The sequence below is a fragment of the Sus scrofa genome, chromosome 8 (assembly GCF_054392235.1).
Source record: "Sus scrofa isolate SSC_HxYL_T2T_F1_AM1 chromosome 8, Sscrofa_HxYL_maternal_Yorkshire_Landrace_v2.0, whole genome shotgun sequence".
Taxonomy (NCBI): domain Eukaryota; kingdom Metazoa; phylum Chordata; class Mammalia; order Artiodactyla; family Suidae; genus Sus; species Sus scrofa.
The window spans coordinates 135145905-135168743 of record NC_139390.1 but is presented as its reverse complement, the minus strand read 5'-3'; the positions used below and the strand labels follow the sequence as shown (position 1 = coordinate 135168743).

The 22839-nt window shown below is 35.2% G+C and overlaps 1 protein-coding gene and 1 long non-coding RNA gene across 20 annotated transcripts in view; one reads left to right on the top strand and one right to left on the bottom strand.

Annotated features, from left to right (window-relative positions):
- Positions 1-14523, bottom strand: part of LOC146401069 (uncharacterized) — a 47773-nt gene extending 33250 nt beyond the window's left edge. Inside the window, exon 1 of the long non-coding RNA XR_014813379.1 lies at positions 12207-14523. This is a non-coding gene — a long non-coding RNA (uncharacterized LOC146401069). The remainder of the gene's footprint in view (positions 1-12206) is intronic.
- Positions 1-22839, top strand: part of CCSER1 (coiled-coil serine rich protein 1) — a 1212324-nt gene that overhangs the window by 236118 nt on the left and 953367 nt on the right. The window lies entirely within an intron of this gene.

The following is a 22839-nucleotide window of genomic DNA, read 5'->3' as shown; positions in this document are numbered from 1 at the left end:
AAATAATAATGAACATTCACACTATTACAGCAAATTAAGTTGTGATCGTACACACTAAAAACAATTACACAGTTCCTTTTCCTTGGATTGTAAAGTTTTAAACAGCATCTTTTTATCAGGTGTCTATAGCATCTTGACTCTGCTATGGATGTTCTGCTCCTCCAGCTTATTAACCAAAATTTCCGAAAGTTTACAGTGGAGTTGGGGGTGTCTCATTCTTAGGGGGACCACTGTTTTTCTGTAACCATACATTTTTATATGCTAGGAGAACCTAAGTGAGGCCAGAACTTGTCTGAACAACTAGTAGATCTGAGCGGGCCATGATATTGGTGTCAGATGCTGGTTCCAACCTATGGAAAAGGAATAGCTCAGTTTCTTGCTTACCGAAGTGAGGGAAAATGCCGCCTCTGCTGAACTCTGGTTGTCTTTTGGAGGGGAAAGAACATGTTAGGATTGACTGAGATTTTAAATTTGTTTTAAGGCAGATATTTCATTTTGAAGCTTGACTTGGACTGAGTAAAAATCATGATAAAATAGTTTTGGAGTACAGGATTTGTGGAAGCATCAAAGCAAGGATTTTAAGGTGAAGAGTTTCATGATTCTTAGGGCATAAGCTGTCTGCTGATACTTTCTGTTGAAGATTTGTTAGGGCTTTGAAATACCCCTTCAATGAACAATGACATTTGGAATAGTTAAGTTCTTCCAGTAAAGACGGTGAAAGAATAAAATGATGTTAATACAGACAATCATGTATTTGGGAGTTGGTGGTTTTCAGTCTCAGTTTCTATATTGAGGGAGACAGAAAGACCATTTTTACGTGAAGTCATGATCCTTAGCTGATCATTTAATGGAACAGCAGCTGTCGATCATCATGTAAGACTCTGAAGATGACATATTTGAACTCTACCTAAATAGTAAAAGAAGGTTCTGACTCAGATTTGTTATCCACCCTCAACCAGCAGTCAAGTGCCCACATTAAACAGAAGACTGGATACCATTCCCGTTCTGAAGAGCCCACAGAACCAGACGTGGGGTTCTTCACCAAACAACTTTCCTTTTCTGGTATCTTTATTTTTTTGGCAGGGTACTTTGAATAAGAGGACGAAACCATTTCCAGCCTAGGCCACAAATGGATATTCCGAATAAGGTTTAGATAGAAAGAGAAATTTTCTACTGGACTGAAATATTTTAAAATTTAATCTTCAAGCACAGTCTGCAATCAACATCCTAAAAACGATGAGATATATACAAATATTACTTAAATCATAGGTTGAATCAGTTTGTCATTGCAAACATGTCCATATTTGAAGATGATTAAGAGACCTGAAAAGTTGTTTTAATGTCTCCTTGTGAGATTCCTGCCTTCTCATTAAACATCACTCATATGCACTGAAAAATCTAGACTTTTGCAACATCTTGGCACCTGTAGTAATTTGGATCTTCTCCCTTATTAGAGTATTCATAGACTAGAAAAAATATTAAAATACATATTACTGGGGGAAGTAATGATAAAAATACTCTGAGGAAAATGAAAATAAAAGTTATTATCAATTTTACCAGATGGTTCTTTTTAGTGACATATTTTAACGATTTAATGATTACATTATTTCACTCCTCAATATCTCTAACATTGATGTATTTATAATGAAGATATTTGGAGTTCCTGTGGTGGCTCAGCAGAAACGAATCTGACTAGAAACTATGAGGTTGCGGGTTTGATTCCTGGCCTTGCTCAGGGGGTTAAGGATCCAGCGTTGCCATGAGCTGTGGTGTGGGTCGCAGACGCGGCTCGGATCCTATGTTGCTGTGGCTCTGGCGTAGGCCGGCGGCTACAGCTCCAATTAGACCCTTAGCCTGGGAACCTCCATATGCCACAGGTGCAGCCCTAAAACACAAGGCAAAAAAAAAAAAAGATATTTTAGAATTGTTTCACAGATTGATAGCAGTTTTATTGTTCTTTTAAAGATTTACATAACATGTGCCTTGTAAACAATGATGTCTTAAATGCAAAAAAAAAGAATGTTGGATGAGAAAGGTAGGGATCTGAGAGACCTGTAGGGATCAGGCGTTAACCAGGGTGTCTTTGACGTCAGATCTCCTCCATTGAAAGAATCCGTAATACCACCACCTAATTCTGACTGGACACCCTTACCAGAGTCATGTTTGCTTTTGCATTGATTTCTTCTTTCGAAAGGTAAAACATTTATCATCTTTAGTGTGGTACTAACTACTATACTCATAATTCTCTACTTGTGAACATGGCATATACAGCATATGTTATTGTTTTGTGCTTATTCATGCATTCATGTTCATATATTTTCCTAGCCCCACCTACTATGATCTTCATTATCCTCATACACAAAAATCTCTACCTTCGAGAGATTGCTCTTCCTCTCATTTTCTACATTTTTATCACTCTGTGAAAAGAGGTGATGTCAACCTCAGCCATCCCTTAGAGATATTGACTCTAAAGTTTCTACCTCCAGTTTACGTCTCTCTCATGATGTACAGATATATGCATATGACAGCCTGCTAGTAATTTTATTCAGTGTCAGTTATATGCTTTAGATTTAATCGATTCAAGATTAACCTTATTTGTCCTGTCTCTTAATTTGTTATTGCCCTATTTATTTTCTCTTTTGGTAAATGACACCAACATCATGCTGAATTAAAAAAAAAATGAAACCAAGAGTTCCCATCGTGGTGCAGTGGAAACAAATCTGACTAGTATCCATGAGGTTGCGAGTTCAATCCCTGGCCTCTCTCAGCGGGTCAAGGATCCAGCGTTGCCGCGAGCTGTGGTGTAGGTTGTAGACGTGGCTCAGATCTGGCATTGCTGTGGCTGTGGTGTAGGCCGGCAACTGTAGCTCTGTTTAGACCCCTAGCCTGGGAACCTCCATATGCTGTGGCTACGGCCCTAAAAAGACAAAAAGACAAAAAAAACCCCAAAAAACAAAAAAATGAAGCCAGATGTCACTAGCCTTAGTTGATTCTACTTGTTAGCTAGTCTCAACTCTATACTCTTCTATCTACAATTCCTGTTTCAGCCTTTTCTCAGGCTGGCATTATTTTTCTTCTAACTCTATGATCCAGTTGGCTTTTTAGGCCCTTTCTCTGGCCCCAGTGTACGTTAATGCCATCTTTTCGTTTTCTTCCCACCAACCGTGATGCAGCACCAACTGTGATGTAGAACTTAGTGTCTCTTCCAATTTTTCCTCTCTTATCTCATTGCACAAAAAGTTTCTATCAAATAAAAATTTGACTATTAATGTTGGCTTTGTTTCAGATGTTGGAGTCAGAGGTGAGTAGTCACCTGGTTGTGGTGAGAGAGAAGGTAGATAGAGTATTCAGGAGTTTCATTTTGCTCTCCCTTCTGGAGTTGCCTTAGATGCTGTCTCACAGTCACATTCTGGACCATTTATCGTTTCCCCTCTTTAACTCGTGCAGAGTATATTGACAGGCTGCTCTTGAGGGTAAGGTTCAGCTGGTTCACAGGCCCAAAGGCTCCACCTCTAATAAGCTTTAGCAGAACATTTTCCTCACAAATATAGGTCCCCCCAACGAGATTATCCTAACTGCTCCTACAGGATTAATCGTGTCTGCATCTCCGTACATGCGCTTGCCTCTTGTTTTCGGTTTGACCTCCTCTACCATGCTTCATATTGCCCAGAATGTATGCTAAAACACCAATCTGATATTGGCCTGTGACAAATTTTTGAAACTTTCAAGAGGAACCATTACCTTCATGACAAATTCCAATTTCGTTAGTATGGCTTACAGATTACCCAAGCTTCAATAATCACCACTTTTTCTATATACTAAGATCAAATACCAGCAACTATGTATTGAAGATGTACTATCAGCCCTAAGATTATGGTAGCAAACATGGGCCATGTAGCATATGGCTAATAGAAAATTCTATTTTTAAACAATTGTTAAGGAAGAAAAAAGCAGTGTGCGCTGGAAGGATATAGCAATTTTAGTGTCAAGAAAAGAGTTTCTTTTCTTGACATTTAAGCTTTTATATGAAGGATAAGTGGGTGTTCAGTGAGGTGCTGAGGGAAATGGTTTAGCAAATTGGATTCCTAGAGGGAAGTGTGACACATTGGAGAACTTCAAGGAAGCCCCACCCGCTTTGGCAGAGTAGGGAATAAATAATAGTAGATGAGTGACTTGAATGGACCCCATTCTCTCTCACCTATATGATGTTTCAAGTGCTGGTTTCTTTATCCTGAAATGTTCTTTCCTTTCTTTTTAACTATCAGTACTCAAGTGCTAAAATAAAGTCTGAAAATCACTGAACTATATGAAGAGTCATTATGGGCTAAGGAGAAAATAGGTGTAATCCTAGGCAGTGATGATAAGGGCTAAATAAATATAAGATATTATGTTCAGGAGAAAGTCATATTTCTATGAGCTGCGGTAGGTAGGATAGTCTTTAAGAGTGGTTGTAGTTAAACATATTTAAATATAAGTGCAATAAAGGCACAGTAGGGAGTCATTCTATGAGTAGGAATTGATAATAAAGAAAGGATTAAAGAAGTAAATATTCACATTTATCTGAAAAGTAATAGACTAGCCTTTCCAAAGTAGATTGCTTGGGAATTACATATAAAATTTTTAATCCTGTTACTATTTTTCTTTTTTCTCATGTGCTTTTAAATAGTTGAAACCAAAACAGGACTTTGTTTTTTACTTTTTGCTGTAAAATAAAATAATAAATGTTTATTTGAATAAACAGATAACTTGTTAATGTGACTCTAATGATAAAATCAATTATAAATCATCATAAAATATTAACCAGGAATGCTAGTTCTATGAATTGGTACATGGCAATATACTTTTCTGAATAACTGTGCGTCTCCTTCTAGCAGACTTGCTTTTAGTTGCTCTGAACAAACTTGTCAATGAAAATATCTAAAACAATTCTAGATAATTGTTTTAAAAATCTTTTAAAATATGTTTTTACGGGATAAAAAAGTAATATATCTACAGAAAGTAAAAGTAACCTTCAAGTGAAAATCTTTAAGTCAGTAATTATCAAAGGCAGCTTTCTTTATAATCAGACAGTAGACAATTTCTAAGAGTTAAAGACCATTTTTTTTTTATGTCTAATAGCCAAAGCTGTATTCATGTTTTTACCCTAGTGGTAACTACTACAGATACTTTTCCTAGTTCAATTACTTATTTCTTTGAAGAACTTTTTCTCTAGCACTGGAGAGTTAGGACAAAATTATTACAACTATTTAAAAAATTATATCGTGTTTTCAAAAGGGAAGGGGATGTAGTTATATTCTGATCCGACAACCTTTACATATGAAGAAATTCAAATCCATGTGTAAAGTGACTTTACTGAGCATCATCTAACTTGCAAAAAATGGGATAAAAAGATGGAAGGATTTGTATTAAACTTTTGGATATGTATTCTAATAACATCAATGAATATTATAAATTACAGTATGTTAAAGCTTTGTTAAGTGACTATGAGTCTAGATAATGTACCATTAGACCCTTTTATGATATCTTTTAAAATTTTGTGATTGACTTTATCCAACAGCTATATTCCAAAGTTATAGTGATTATTTTATGAAATATGATTAACACCCAGTGGAAAGGAGACTACAATTTTAAACTAAAACTTAAGTGGGTTATTTCTTTATCAACTCTATGATCTTGAGTGTTTGTATACATGATCAAATGTAGGATCTGAAATCCCAAGTGTATTTTAAATTTGATTTTAATTATATTCAGTAATATGTATTTATATGTGCTAATTTTAAGCTTATAGGCATGATGAGATTTTTGTTATTCTAGAATAAAGAAAACTATACTCTTGAGGATTAGACTGTAATGTTAATCAGCCCCATTTTGCAATCTTGCCTTTATTATAGCCAACAGGAACAGAAACTCATTTCTCTAAGAGACGTACCTGTGGTTTTGTTATATTAACCAGACTTTTAGTACTGACAGGTCCTGCCTGACACTGTTTGCAGATATGATGCCCATAGGTGCAAAATCAAACAGATAGAGTTGCTAATCTCACTTTAATTTTCCCTTTTCTGTCTTTACATTTTCAGTACTCCTCAGGAGATGAATATATTAGCTAAGAACACAAAAACTTTATCCTCTTATTATATAAAAAGCAGAGTTGTTTTATTAAGCAGGATTTCACAGCCGAAGCTGTCCTTTTTGTTTATTTTATTTTATTTTAATTTTTTTTTTGTCTTTTTGCCATTTCTTGGGCCACTCCTGCGGCATATGGAGGTTCCCAGGATAGGGGTCCAATCACAGCTGTAGCCACTGGCCTGCACCACAGCCACAGCAACGCGGGATCTGAGCTGCCTCTGCAATCTACACCACAGCTCACAGCAACGCCGGATCCTTAACCCACTGAGCAAGGCCAGTATCAAACCCGCAACCTCATGGTTCCTAGTCGGATTCGTTAACCACTGAGCCACAACGAGAGCTCCCGAATCTGTCCTTTTTATTTTTCTCCTTCAGCATTACCATCTTTCTCTGACCCATGTCTTTCTTTGTCCAACAACAAAATAAGAAATACTTTGATATATTCAGTGCATATAAATGTACTCAGAATTATATAGAAAAATATGTATTTATTTTATTTAGTAAAATATTGAGTAATGATATGACAGTTGGAATATCAAAATAATGTCTTAAATGAAGTTCATTGATAATGGTGAACCTGGCTTGCAGCTGAAGAATGTATGCTTCTAGGAGGACCACTCTATGACCTGCATCTCATGTGTATTTAAAAGATGCTTCTTCTTTACCTTGTCTAATCTATAAACACACAGATGGTCTTACATTAGGCCTTTGAATTTATTTTCACACATTTGGACATTTATTAGTAATAAGTGTAGCTTCTGATGCCTGCATAGGAATGCCACTCATCCTGTGGTAGGTACTGTTTAGCTTAATATTTGTAAATGAGACAGATGCTATATATGATTTAAATCATCCTGCTACTACCTAAGCTGTCAGGAAACTGCCAATTTCATGAAAATTTGAGAATAACAAAAAGTATACATTTAAATTTCTGTGGTTATGGAAGAATTAAAAATAAAACTGGGTAAATATAATTTAGGAGCATTTACAAAGAAGTGAATTTGTGTGTAACTAAAACAAGTTGAACTCTGCTTTGTTTCTGTTGTCTATATTTTATTTTGTGCCTTGTAGATATTGTTCAATAAATAGCTTTTTAAGATATGCTCTTCAATTGCAGTAAGGAAAGGCATATACCTTGTTCCCATAGGCATGCGCTGAAGTTTTGTTGCGAACAGAAATAACTGAGTTTGTGAGTGTGTGTGTGTGTTCTTCACACATGTATGCACATGACTACATTGGAGGTGGAGGGAGACAGAGAGAAGAAAGGATGTCAGGAGAGGGAAAATAAAAGATTAAGATACAATTCACTGATCCATAAGAATATTTGGAAATTCCTGAGAGTAATTATAGATCATGAGACATTTCAAACATATGATATGAAGAAACAAGTCATCTATACTATGTATGCTTCTCTTTAACCACCCCGTGTTTGTTACAGGGCAAATTTCATTTATACCGAGATTTTCTAGAGTATTAACTATTTTGTCAAAGTGCTTCTGGATGAAGAAGAAAAATAATACGCTCATTTTCATTTGCTCAATTGCTTTAGAGAAATAAAAGTCACATTGAAAATATAGTAAGTAGAATATGATAAATCAACCCACGGGATGAAGTTGATAGAAAATGCTTATTTTATTGTATAGGAAGTAAATATAGTTATTAAAAATTTCCATTTGCACCAAATAAATTATATAAATACTTTACCCCAAAGAAGGGAAGTACCAGTCTGAGTCTTGACTGGGTTAGCATCCCAGCACATGGGTTCAAGTCCCAATCTGAGGTATATCGTTTCAGCTGGTACCAAACTCAGCCTCTGTCCACTGGTGCCAAATAGAAACATAGAGAGAGTTTTGGGTGAAGGAGAAAAAATAGCTTTTATTGATTTGCTAGGCAAAGGAGACCGCAGCAGACTAATGCCTTGAAGTCTGTGCCCTCCCTTGGAGAAGAATTGCTGGGAGTTTTCTAGTCTAAAAGGAGAAAAGCAGAGTATCAGATGAAAATCAGCATTAGGCAAAGATGCATTTTTTCTTTTGGGGCATCTTAGTCATGGAAGCTGATGTCAGCAGATCTTAGCATGACCCTGTGGTGGTGGTTTTCTGGGTTATGGCATCTTGACTTTTCCTAGAATGACAATACTTGAGAAAAGGGCATATTGATCAGAGTTTAGAACAAACTAGGAAATTTCCTGAAAAACATCATGTGCTTATAATTTTTAACCCACAGTCAATTGTGCTCAGGATGCCTCATCTTTAGCTTAGAGATGCTTGTGTTTAGGGTGCAAATAAGAGAGAAACACAAGCAAGGGTTCCAAGCTATTCATTGTTAAACTATTCACTTCTAAAAGAAGCATAAGGAATATAACTTTTCTCTGAGATGTATAAGATGCCTCCATCATTATGTGTATCCCTTGAGTGGGAATCAGGATCCCGTCCCAAGGCTGTACTGTTGTTGCTTGGCTGTTCCTCCCTTGTCTTTGCATCCTCTCCCTTTCTCTGATCAGCAAGTATCTGGCAGGGAAAGCCGTGGAGGCTGAATGAGGCCCATTTTCTAAAAACAAGAAATGGGGAACACAGAAGTGCTTTTGTGCCCAGGAGCCCCACAGGCCCCTGCTTAGTTTCACTAACTCCTTATTTTTCTGTTAATTTAAAACTATTCTAAAAATAAAGTCTATTCATGTAAATAAAATAATACTTAAAAAATTATTTTAGTGTTGACTTTCAGAAGAATTATGCTCAAAAGTATAATATTGATGAAAAAAGATGTGCCGACATTACATTTGTGGGAGTTCTTACATAATTGTAAGGACACAGGCTCTCTGGATTATATCAAGAGCTGTTTTGATGACACAGGTCTGTTGGTAACACATCGGAAGATAGGTGTTTGATTTAGTAAACTGCACGCATAGCATGAGAAATTTTCCCATGTAATTTTTATAATCATATATAACATGAGGACTAAGGGACTGAGGATATGTCTTTACATTTCAGGAAAATATGCTACGATTATAGCTTATTTATTTTATTCCCAAGAGTTACACAATAGTATTTATGAAGAGAGTTTAATTAATACATGAGAGTTGGAGAATATTATCAGAAAACTCTGTGTAAATTGTGTCACATTGCTCTTTGTAATTTGGTGTCAGAGAAAAGAATTATTGTGTTTTAAATGCTGTAAGTAGATAGAGACGTCATTATTCCAACAGTGCAAAACACCAATGTATCTATCATGTTAGTAGAGATTTTGTAGCTTGTCAAAATTTGAGCAACATGATTATCATATTTGATGAATGTGTGATTTGGATGGCTTATATTTTAGTTTTCAATTTTAAATTCTTCAGTTAGTTGGAATGAAAGTAGTCAGAGTCAGAATGAATAAACCTTATCATTTTAGAATTGTTTTATATTTCACTTAATTTGAACATATAGTATATGTTTAGCAAAGATTTGTACTGTCTCCTGTATAGTTGTTATGTGCAATAGAATGAATTAATCATTCATAGAAACCAAACAACATTCTGTGAAAACATAAAGAAATAATGAGTTCTAATATCCAGGGATGGGAATTATCAAGGAAATCTCCAGTGTTTATGGACCATGTCTTGAAAACCAAATGGGATATCCATGACAAAGGAAGATGCATGCTGTGAATGCAGCTGCCTTCCAAATAGCCCAAGTCTCCAAACATTTCAGGGAAAATTTAAATAGCGGTGGTTTTTCATTTAATTATACTTTCTATCTGGTACACTTTTTGAAAGAGTGTTTCAATTGGCATTTTCTCCTTTGTGTAAATTAGTAGGACTGCAGTTACAATTTGGACTCACTTTATACATTAAATGAATTTCTGATAAATGATGAAAATGAGTATTTTGCATATCAAGTTACATCTAACATTTGAAGTTTATTTCAGATGTATTCTCCCTAGAGAAGGACATGGTCCCAACCATAAAAAGACAGAAAATGTAGTAAGGAGGTAAAAATCACTTGTGACAATATCAAAATTTATTTTCAAGATCTCTGCCTTTGTAACTGCAGAGTCTGTATGCATTTAAATCTCTAGTATAAACTCTGAGTGAAATTCATCAAAAAGGAAATCAATCCACAGTATCTTAGTACTCTTAAAAGCATATGTAAATTAGAATCCATCACATAGCTAATTCCAATTTTATTGACAGTTCTTACTGCCTTTCACGGATTTGAATGTTTAAATATTTTAGCAGCCATACTAGTTGGTGTTTCAGTAATGTCACTGCTTTTGAAGTATAGTAAAATTCACTAGCTGTGAAAGCCATACAGCAAACTTTTTTTCAAGACTTTTTCCCTCACAATAAAGTTTGTTGTTCCTATATTTATATACTCACACTATACCTTTTTCCCCTCAAGGGATTTAATTAACCCTGTAATAAATATGTGTGTATGTGTGTGTAATTATTGATGAATGAATAACAAAGTTCTCTTTTGTACCTGACACATTGGTTTCAGAGAAGTTCATTAGGAAAAACATTTGCAGTATTACCTGAGCTAGTGAAGGATTTGAAGATATTTTTAATACTTCTGTGTTAATGAAAATAATTCTCATCAATAGCAGAAATCCAAGTGAGCATTATAAAATATTATAAATTGGTATGATATTTTTCATACTTTATTATAAGTATAAATCTAAATTTATGCTAAGTAAAAGTGTTTAAGGAGAAGATTATTCTTTTCTTTTTTTTTTTTTTTTTTTTTGCTTTTTGGGACCACACCTATGGCATATGGAAGTTCCTAGGTGGAGTCGAATCAGAGCTGCAGCTGCCAGCCTAGGGCACAGCCACAGCAACAAAGGATCCGAGTGGAGTCTACACCACAGCTCACAGAAATGACGGATCCTCAATCCACTGAGCGAGGCTAGGGATTGAACTCATATTCTCATGGATCTAGTTGGGTTCATAACCTGCTACGCCACGATGGGAACTTCCAGATGATTTTAGCAGAAGAAAATGTCAAGAAGAAAATTTGAGAGCAGATTGTAAGTACACATCATAAAACAGAACTCACGGAAATTGTTTTAATTTTTAGGAATTATGTTTACGGACTCTAAATTATCTCTGTAATGCTAACTTAAAGAAAAGAGATTTCCTGAATGCTCACATTTAAAAAAAAAAATTTATTTTAGCTTTTTATTTTAAGAGCCTCATCTGTGGCATATGGAGGTTCTCAGGCTAGGGGTTCAATCCTAGCTGCAGCCACCGGTCTACGCCACAGTGACAGCAACGCTAGATCCCAGCCACGTCTGCGAATTACACCAAAGCTCATGGCATGGCCAGATCCTTAACCCACTGAGCAAGGCCAGGGATCAAATCTGCAACCTCATGATTCCTAGTCAGATTTATTTTCGCTGTGCCATGACAGGAACTCCTTTTATTTATTTATTTATTTTTTAATGCTCACATTTTAATAGCGTAAATTTCTTAGGCAGGAGTAATGGATGGAAGATTGGTATAAAAATTGTGAAACCGAGGGAAAACCCTTGGAACTGATTTTTATCCTGCTGAAACCCAGTTTTTTAAAAAAAGATAAAACTGGTGGCTTGTTTTTAATTTCACAGAAGGCTCAGTTTACAGAGATGAATGATTTATGTTCCTTTTTAGATATTTACATAGCCCAAAGAAAGTAATGATTTTCTAGAAGGCACATGCTTTATTATCTAAATTCACTCAAATAGCTAATCCTTCTCTCCAGTGAAGTAAATGTACAAATAGAGGAAGAAATGAAAAACAATCATAAGAATCTAAGAAATGTCTGAATGAATAGCTATAACTAGCCGGAGCATGAGAGTCATGGGCAAAGCACTCTGTGCCTAAAAACAGCAAAGCACTCTGTGTCTCTAAACTGCAACTATCAAGTCAGTGTTCTTTATATCTATGTTAATGTGTCATTTGGTATAATTTGTGAAAACAAAAAAATCAACAACACACCAAAGCCTTCCACTTTAGAAATCTTTCAGGCTAATTTGGCTGTGCATTCATGTAGACAAACCTGATGTTAGGGCCACAAATTAAGGGTGGTGACAAAAAGCATTGTCACTACAACATAGAAACAGACATCTATTGCTAATAGCTCAGGGAAGGAAAGTAAAAAAACAAAAACCAATATGTGTGTGTGTGTGTGTGTGTGTGTGTGTGTATTTACTTGATATCTCAGCTGTTAGTAAAGTTAAAGTTATATTGTACTAAGTCTGTAAAAGAATTAGTATAGTTAGAAAGAATGCATAAAATAAAGTCACACGATTCATCTTCGGAATGGAGTCTATAAATCTCTAGGAAACTCCACCAGCACCTGACTTTAATAGGAATTGCACCCTGGAGAGAGAGTCTTAGTGTGGGGAAAGTCTCCTGTTACTGATAGCTCAGGAAATAATAAAGTAATGGAATCTTGTGCCTGTTTCCTACTCACTGCTGCTTACCGAGTTTAAAGTTTTTACATTTCATTAATCTGGTGGTAATGTGATGGAGATAGAAATTTGGAAATCCTTCTTTCTGTACAAAGAGTGTATGTAAGAAAGTTAACCTTAGTGGTTTGGTGACTTTTACTCATGCAGCACTTGTGTTCCCTCAGTCGTCACCCACCTTCCAAGTTAGTTTCATCCAATACTTCTGGGATAGTAGTTACCCCTGTCTCAGGGCTTGTGACTTAATGAAATGAAAAAGATTTCGCTCTTACCTCAGAGTGACTTTAATAAACCAGCAGTAAATACACATAGCTACCAGCGACCCTTCCCTTCTCCTCGGAAATCTGAATTTGTCATGAGTCCTTCCACTAGCTTTAGATGGCTGCATCTAGATGTCTCCCCAGGTGACCCTCTTCAGCCCTGGCACATCCCTGGGTCCTTGGGGGTTCTGCTGCATGCCAGCCCATCTTTCTCATGCCGAAACCCTCACATCCTCCTATGAATCTAGCAGTCATGGATATTAGAGAATAAATGTGTTCTGGATGTAATAGGTCCTGAAAAATGCTGTTTTAAAAGAATGAATGACTACAATTTGAATGATTACACTGGGATAACAAAAGTAATCAAGACTCCCAAGCAAAGCGGGATGTATGCCCCCCCCCCGTCACAAGTACAGCAGCCCTTATGGCAATCTGTCCGTCCGTCTGTAGATCATTTTCCACTGTTTACAAAACGCTTACATTTGTTTTCATTCTTTGGTTCTTCACGTAACCAGATCTATTTTCAAGGTTCTTTTCAGTGAAATGGAGTTAACTTCATGGTGTACAAGTTGAGGGTTTATCTTTTAGACTTTTCAGGGCTGGAGAAAGAGGGATCTGTTCTCACTGTGATGATGTACAGAGCCTGGAACAGGAGTGATGGGGTATGTGGTCTCTGAATACCCTTCACTTTGTTCTCTGTTGAGAATTTTAAAAGAAAAAAATTTAAAATGCCTTCCCTCTTGAGCCATTTAGCAGGAATACACACTTGGGTGGTGTGGATGAAAAGTGTGGCTCTGATTGTTTCAAAGTGGGTGAAGTAGCAAAGCCTGTCTCCACCTGATTGGCTGACCAGGCTGACTGTGTTGGTACTGCAGGCTGTGTGCTGATGAGATGGACTAGACAAATACTGCCCTGGGAAAAGTGCTCCCAGACTGAGCATGTGGGGATTCTATGTGAGCTTGAATGAGGACATAGTCCTAGAAATCTATTTTTGGACCTGGAAAACACTTGAGAAGTCATGGGTCCAACATTTACATTTGAACCAGAAAGTTAAAGAGATTTGCCTACTGTGTCAGAGCCTAAACTTGTTTCTGATTCCTTTTCCAGGGCCTCTGACCCACTTCCATTGTGTGGCACAGCGTCTAGGGCGGGGCTCACATAGATGGCAGTGGCATGATTTAGAACGTATAGTGTGCGAGGAGGGTGTCATCATTAAATTGTAAGTTAGCTTAATCTCATAATTTTGATGACTCACATTGGTCGCTTTGTAACACCGACGTGGTTGTTAGTTCTGTTAACTTCCAGGAAGAACCTAGGGAAGCCGTTTCACGGTGTGGTTTTCTCCCCAGCAATTGTGGAGCTAAGCTAGATAAAGTTCTTTCAAAGGCTCCTTCAGCTTGAATTCCCAGTTAGCCAACTCTTCTCATTTACCATACCGATGTGCAGGGTCATTTGAATAATAATTATAGTATAAATCCCAAAGCTATAGGAAATTAGCAGAGGGGCAGATCAAAATGTTCCATTGTACTTTTTCTTGTACTTCTGACTCCCCCCCCCAATCATTCTCTTCATCTCTGTATTCTTCATCATTTCCATATTTCTATTTCTTCCTTTCATTTTATTTCTAAATCTCAACATAACATTTATTCTCCTTCCAATACGAAAAAGAAAAATAATATTAATATCAAAGTAACAAAAAAAAAAGAGAAAAGAAGTATTTCTTTGAATGTAAAAACCAATTTGTCCTTCCATAGATGGTCAAATTTTTTTGCTTTGTTTTTATGGCTGCACCTGTGGCATATGGAAGTTCCTGGGCCAGGAGTCAAATCAGAACTGCAGTTGAAGCCTATGCCACAGCCATGGTAACATGGGATCTGAGCTGCTTCTGTGACCTATGCTATAGCCTGCAACAACACAGTATCCTTAATCCACTGAGCCAGGCCAGGGGTCAAACGTGCATCCTCACAGGGACAAGGTTGGGTCCTTAAATCCCTGAGCCACAACAGGAACTCTCATAGATGGTCAGATATTCACAGAAAGAGCCAAAGAGGCATCATCCCACAAGGTGCTTATCTCAACAAGATCATATACAGTCATCATGACTGTACTCAGGTGCTTATAAATCTCACATATATGAGAACAAAAAAGTTATCCATGACCAGAAGAAATGCACTCTCTCCCAGTAGGCTGAGAATCGAAGTGGTAAAGGACAGCAAAGTGTGAGACAGCCTTGAGGTCTAGAATGTTCTGCAAAGACCAAATTTAGATTTCACCTGTATGAATCTGCTAACAAAGACAGAGAATAATACAGATAGTTGTGGACCCTAACCTTTGTCTACTTTAGGAGTTACTGGATTATCAAAAAAAAAAAAAAAGGAAAATGAAATACTTATTAGTGCTTAAATATAGATTTGCAAAGAAAAATAATAAATGTAGATCTATTATTTCAACGTGCATCACAATAAAATGGAAGGGAAAAGCAAAAGAAAACTTTAATGGCAGTAATTTGAAAAGAATAACAAATGTTTGTGTTTTTCATGTTGCCCTTTTCTCCCTTCTCCTGTAAATGCATGTAAGTTTTACTGATATTTTTCAACAAAATTTTGAACCAGTAGAACCAGTAGTACTTTCACGAAAGTGGGGTAACTAAGTCTTGCACAGTTATCGAACAACTTGACACAAAGAGAGCTTCTTTCATATTTTGTCTATCAAAGTTAGCTTCTCAGCATTCAGGGCTTCTAAGACTTTACAAAGAAACTACTATTTAGTCTCAATGCAGATCAAAAGATTTGGTTTTTGGAGAAAGGTAGTTTGTGTTAATTGTAGTTACTAAGAGGAATAATATCTCTTGCTTTCTCTTTTGGTTTTCTATGATGAAATCTGTTGTTTGAAGGAGTTCATCTGATGTTAGCAGCCCCCTAGATTTTCTTCTACCTTTTTTTTTTTTTTTTTGTCTTTTTAGGGCTGTACCCACAGCATATGGAGGTTCCCAGGCTAGGGGTCAAATCAGAGCTGTAGCTGCTGGCCTACACCACTCGCCACAACAACACCAGATCCAAGCCATGTCTGCAAGCTACACCACAGCTCACGGCAATGCCAGATCCTTAACCCACCTGAGTGAGGCCAGGGATCGTACCTGCATCCTCATGGATGCTAGTCAGGTTTGTTTCCGCTGAGCCACGACGGGAACTCTTCCCCACGAGGTTTTCTTATTCATTGAATGCTTCACCCAACTGCTGCCTGTTTCCTGTATTCTTGTTATTTTCTTTTGCTGTTGTTATTATCATTTTCTTTTCTTTTCTTTTTCTTTTTTTTAATAATGTTGAAGTGTAGTTGATATACAGTGTTGTATTAGCTTTAGGTTTACAGCAAAGTGAATCACATGGCCATTATTTTTTCCCACTGGGGTTGTTAATAGAACATTGAATAGGCCTCCCAGTGCTTCCTAGTTACCTATTTTATATATAGTAGTGTGTATGTGTTAATGCCATCCTCCCAACATTAATGTGGTTAGTGTTGGCCTCTGTGTGCACAGGGTTATGTCATGCAGCATCCTGAACTTTCTCATTCATCCGTCTTCTTCATTTTCATCATACTGTTTTAACATAAACAAAATCAAAATTTGACCTTTGAATCTAATATTAAAACAACATTAAAAATCTCTAAACAAGCAAATAGTACGACAGCTTACTCCCCTTCACTAACTGAAGCTTTATTATTGTAAGGAGGCAAGGAATATGGCAAATTTGTATTTGTGAAGAACAGTAAGAAACCCAAAATTGCTAATATTTTTGTCGGAAAATTTCCTGCTGATTTTTGTAAGCTTCTGTTCATTTAATAATAATAACTTCAATGAATATTTAAAAATATATCTCGGTATCTAATATTGATATTGAGCAATTCAATTCTAAATTAGCGTACTTCTTAGAAAAATGAAAATATAAGCTATAGTAACCAGAAGTCATGTTTTTCCAAAAGCGGCTTTATTTCTAGAGGGAATGTCAGCTGTTCAAATGTAGTGTTTATTGAGGAAGAAACTAACTAAATACATACCAATATAGTGCTCCTTCTGTTAACAAATTGTGTGGAATATTTGTCTCTTGAATAAAAGTGTTATGGAAGAAAAATATTGCAATATTCTTCTAACTTACCACTAGCTAGGCCAGTAAAAATTATTCCTTTGGCTTTTAAATAAGCCTCGACCTTTGTGAGAGGGTGGAAATCATTAAATGTTGGCAAATTAGCAGTATTTTGTTTGTGTGGATTTGTGTATATCATTACTAGGGGAATATTTTAAGTTACTAAATGTTTTTCACTTAAGCTGTATATCTGACTGCCTCAGGTAATGACATTTAAAATTTCAGTCAACATTAAATTTTATTCATGGGCAGTGAATGATAGAGACTCGCATTTTTAAAATACTCCTTGTGATGCCTGCTTTAAAAGAGCACAGATTTTTATTTTCAATCCAGACATATTAGATAAGCTACTACATTGTTTTTTGAAACTAAAAAAATTAAATAAAAGGGCTATTTTAATTTTTGTTAATTTGTTGAAATAAAGTGTTTAATTTGAACAGATTATAATGTTCCCAATTATAATGTTCCCAATACAAAAATTTCAATATTCATAATCTCATAGATTAATAGAAATTATATTTTCATGTAATAAAAGATATACTTGACAGAGATCAAAACTGAATTCAGATAAGGCTCAGAACAAGAAAATGTTTAGCAATCCTTATAAACAAGATTGTGTTTTTATTTTTATATGCTAGCAAAATAATATAAAAATTATCCCTAGGTGGATCTCCCTAGTTATATTAAGGGAGATGCTGTGCTTTGATTAATGGCATTATTGATCATGAATAAATGAAAATGTCCTTTTCTAGGACTTAATTTTGGTTGCCTTTTAAGAAAATAAAGCAGATAAAATTCCAAATGATATACTGATACTTATACATTTGTTGGTATGAATCTTCAGCAGAAAGCTAAGTAATGGCTTAAGATAGAAAATACAATTATACTCAGCAATTATGTGAATACTGTGAAAGCAAGGCATATTTTTGAATACCACCTGTATTTTAGAATGAAAAACTGAGCTGAAAATAAGAGCTTACAGCTAGAAGGAAATTAAAAATCATCTAATTTTGTCTTTAGTTCATTACATAAAAAATGTTGAGACCTAAAGTCACATAAACTGCTAAAATCTGTGTCATTGATAGGAATCAAATTTCCTGACCATAAATCTACCATAAAAATTTATTTATCTGATACACCATAATATATAAAAATAATTTAAAATTAATTATATATTATGTAAATTATGCATGTATGTATATTAGCAACATGTATACTAGCATATATAATATTATAGTACCCTCTATAATCAAGGAAAATATTATATTATAGGATGATAAGCCTCAAAATTAAAAGCAGGGAAAAAGTTCTCATTTTTTATTTTTTGTTAGATTTAGAAGTATAATTTATATTCGGCACACACATATGTAAAGATGTGTATATTTGTATGTGTATATATATATAGAAGTATACATATTGAATAATATAGTTATATATGCTTACATATATATGCATTTTCATCTCTTGTATAATAATCATCACATCATCATGGACAGAAATTGCATGATGAGATAGGAACACAGATTTGAAGCACAAAACTTTAAATCTGTACTTTTACTTACTAGCTGACTGTCTGGAAAGTTGGTTAATATCTCAGAGTCTTTTTTTTATTTTCTATAAGATGGGATAATGAAGCCAAATTTGCCAGTGGTAGAGAAGTTTAGCAATAATGCTTATGATATAGTCAGCAGGGCCATTTCATGTTATTCTTTTTGTACCGTGACCCACATATGCACAGTTAGGCCAGTGGACTCTGTTTATGTCTCAACATCATATTTCTAATGTTCTAACAAGATTTAAATCTGAAACTGAAGATATTTCTGATTACTTAGGTACATACTTTTTTTCCAGAAGTGGAATTACTGTATCAGTACACCTGAAATAATCCTAGGAAATTGAGTAGCTAATTATGACTTAATATCTGTAAATCTTTATTCTTCTTAGCTAGTTGTTATCTGAATTTTTGTCAACAACAGATTAAAAACACAGTCTTTGCAATCAGAGAGACTTGGTTTGAAGCTCTGAATTAGCTATTTCAAAGATCTATGGACATTTTATTTATATCTCCTCATTTCTGTAAAAATAAATAAATAATATTTTCCTGAAAGTTATTATGAGGGCTAAATGAACTAGCACATTTTAAAAGCTTGTCATAGTGCTTGACACTGAAAACTCAATAAATGTTAATATATTATTATAGTCATTATCCTTATTACTAATGCAGTGACAGTTTTCATCTCTCAAGAAATCAAACAATATCATACAATTTTAAAAGTATTAATGTTTTGGGTAATGGGATAAATAGCAACGCTTTTGGAGAAAGGTATAACCAGTGATCTGTTGATCTTAACATGGGAGACGATGAATGGAATCACTTACCTTAAGAGTTATTGCATACCTGTCTGACTTCACTTAACATGGTAATCTCTGGATCCATCCATGTTGCTGCAAATGGCATTATTTCTGACTTCACTTAATATGGTAATCTCTGGATCCATCCATGTTGCTGCAAATGGCATTATTTCATTCTTTTTTATGGTTAATATTTCATTGTATAGATGTACCATGTCTTCTTTAACCATTTGTCATTTAGGTAGTTTTCATGTCTTGGCTATCATAAATGTGCTGCGATGAACATTGGAGTCTAATAAAGAATGATACAAAAGAGCTTATTCATACAACAGAGACAAGCACACAGATTTCAAAATGAAACTTAAGAATTACCAAAGGGGAAACCATGAGGAGGGGGAAGGATAAATTGGGAGGATGGAATTAGCACATACACACGAATATATATACAAAACAGGTAACTCACAAAGACCTACGGTATAGGACAGGTGGGCTACTCGATGTTCTGTAACAACGTATATGGAAAAAAGAATGATGTGCTTTGCTGCAAACCTGAAGTTAATACAACATTGTAAATCAGCTATATTCCAACACAGTTTTTTTTCAAGAAGAGTTATCACATATTGATTAGTTAGAATCCTTTCAAAGTCTGATCTACCCATTATTTTATAGCCCTTTTTGTTCTTATGCTGTCAAACATTCGTATATTTCTGTAATATCTGTATAATTCTATTTAAGACTACACACTTATAAATGACATTGTTAAGGTAGTTCACAAAAATAACTTGATTAATAACTATAATAGATTGATAATGAAAGAGACAATAGTAGGGGAAGAAAAAAATGTTAATTCATGCTCCTGGATAATGTACTTTTAAAACTAATTTATTTTACTGGCAAAGCTATAAAGTCTAAACCGAAAGTGAGCAAAGATAATAATAAATAGATGCACAAAGATTTATTGAAGGAAAAGAGGATATCTTGTGGTAGATCAGCATCCTGGACATTAATCAAGATTGACGTTATTAAAGGAGACAGTTATGGGTTCCTACTGTATTTATTTATTTTCTGGCTTTCTCTCATCTGTCCATCTATCTAGCATTTATATCCTGTCAAAGAACAAAATATTGCACTCTGGTCCTAAATCATTATGAAAAGCATATTCCTATTTGACAGTATAGGTAATGAAATAATAAATTGATCAATATTCTATTTGCACTATGAAAAAATAGAAGACCTAAGTAGCAAAACATTATGCAATTCTAATTTCATTCCTACATAATATTGGTTATCATCATTGTAATAGAACTTTAAAGAGGACATACTATAAAAGACTTTTTCATAACTGAAAAATATTGTCATATTCTTTTATTCATTTGCAAAAAGGCTATACTTCTAATATATTCCTCCCTTGATACTTAGAGTGGAGTGAAGTAAGACATTGGTTGATTTTGAGTTTTATTCGTCCATGTTTCAAGGCTTTTTCAAAATGTCCCCTTAGAGATATTCCTTCTCTATTTCCTAGTTCTTGCTTAAGGCTATTCACTGAGAAAAAAAAGTACAGGGACAGCCAGGGTAACTTTGCCTTCTGAATACTTTATAAAGCAGAGTCTATCCTCAGAGTCTTCAGTGGACTCATCCTTTCTTTGCTTTCTAGACTAGATCTGAGCATAATCTGTGTTCAGAGGAATGGTTTGGAGGGAAATCCTCCAAAGATCTAGTTCCACAGCACATATTTCCTAAATCTCTCTTTTTTTTTCCTATGCAGCTTGAGATATTTTATATTACCCTTCGCATCTTTTCTATTTGTTATTCTTGTTATTTTTTCCCCTTCAATTGTAATGTTTAACATAAACACCAGTTGATATGGACCCAGTATAGTTGGTTGACCATATGTTCTTAGAACTAATGTATTTTTATATTTTTTAACAATTACTTTTATTTTTTCTATTATAGTTGGTTTACAGTGTCTTGTCAATTTTCTACTGTACAGCAAAGTGACCCATGTCTATGTTCTTTTTCTCACATTATCCTCCACCACACGCCATCACAAGTGACTAGATATAGTTCCCAGTGCTATACAGCAGGACCTCATTGCTTATCCATTCCAAATGCAATAGTTTATATTTATTAACCCCAGATTCCCAGTCCATCCCACACTCCCAGCCCCTCGCCCTTGGCAAACACATGTCTGTTCTCCAAGTCTATGAGTTTCTTTTCTGTGAAAATGTTCATTTGTGCAATATGTTAGATTCCAGATATAAGTGATATCATATGGTATTTGTCTTTCTCTTTCTGACTTCACTTATTGAGAGGCTCTAGTTCCATCCATGCTGCAGATGACATTATTTTGTTTTTTTTTAATGGCTGAATAGTATTCCATTGTGTATATATACCACCTCTTCTTAATTCAGTCATCTGTCAATGGACATTTGGGTTGTTTCCCTGTCTTCGCTATTGTGAATAGTGCTGCAATGAACGTACAGGTGCATGTGTCTTTTTCAAGGAAAGTTTTGTCTGGATATATGCCCAAAAATGAGATTGCTGTGTCATATGGTAGTTCTATATTTAGTTTTCTGAGGTACTTCCATACCATTTTCCATAGTGGTTGTACCAGTTTACATTCCCACCAACAGCATGGGAGGGTTCATTTTTCTTGACACCCTCTCCAGCATTTGCTATTTGTGAACTTATTAATGATGGCCATTCTGACTGGTGTGAGGTGGTAACTCATAGTAGTTTTGATTTGCATTTTGCTAATAATCAGTGATGTTAAGCATTGTTTCATGTTTGCTTAGAACTATTTTAAATTTCTCCCAGAATATCTTTCTCTTCAGGTTTTGCTCTGAAAAAGACTTAAATATTTACTTTGAACTTATATTGAGACCAGGGCTTAAAATTTAAGTCCCTTAAAACAAGGGACTTGCTCTTTTCTCAGGGAGATTTAACTTTAGGGGGTAATTCAGCTTTGAGAGTTTACTTCTCACTAGAGAAAACAGTTAATAGGTTAGAAGAGAAAACAGCAAAAGGTAATTGAGGAGCATGGCAGTTCATTAGGTTCAAATTATGAAGATTCTAAAAGAGACAGTTTAAAGGATTTTACCTTAGTCAAGAAATATTTTAAGAAGGTAATTTTAGAATCTGAGTTTCTTTCGGAGACTCCCTGAAGCCAAGAAAAATCCAGACAATTGAGTATTTCAGATTTTGTTCCCTTTTTGGTTTAAAGCCCTTTTCATATGAGCAATTGTATTCATACTGAAAATGCCCCAAATTTGCCTGCATTATTATCTTAATTAGCTTGGACTGCCATAACAAGCTACTCCAACTGGGTGGATTTAAAAAACAAATAAACAAAAATTATTTTCTCATCATTCTCAGGGCTAGAATTCAAAAATCAAGGTATCAGCATGCTCCGTTTCTGGTGAAAGGTTTCTTTCCTGACTTGTAGATGACTGCCTTCTCACAGTTTCCTTCTATGGAGGAGAGAGAGAGAAAGGAGCCAGCTCTCTAGTGTTGCTTCCTCTGAGGGACTGATCTTA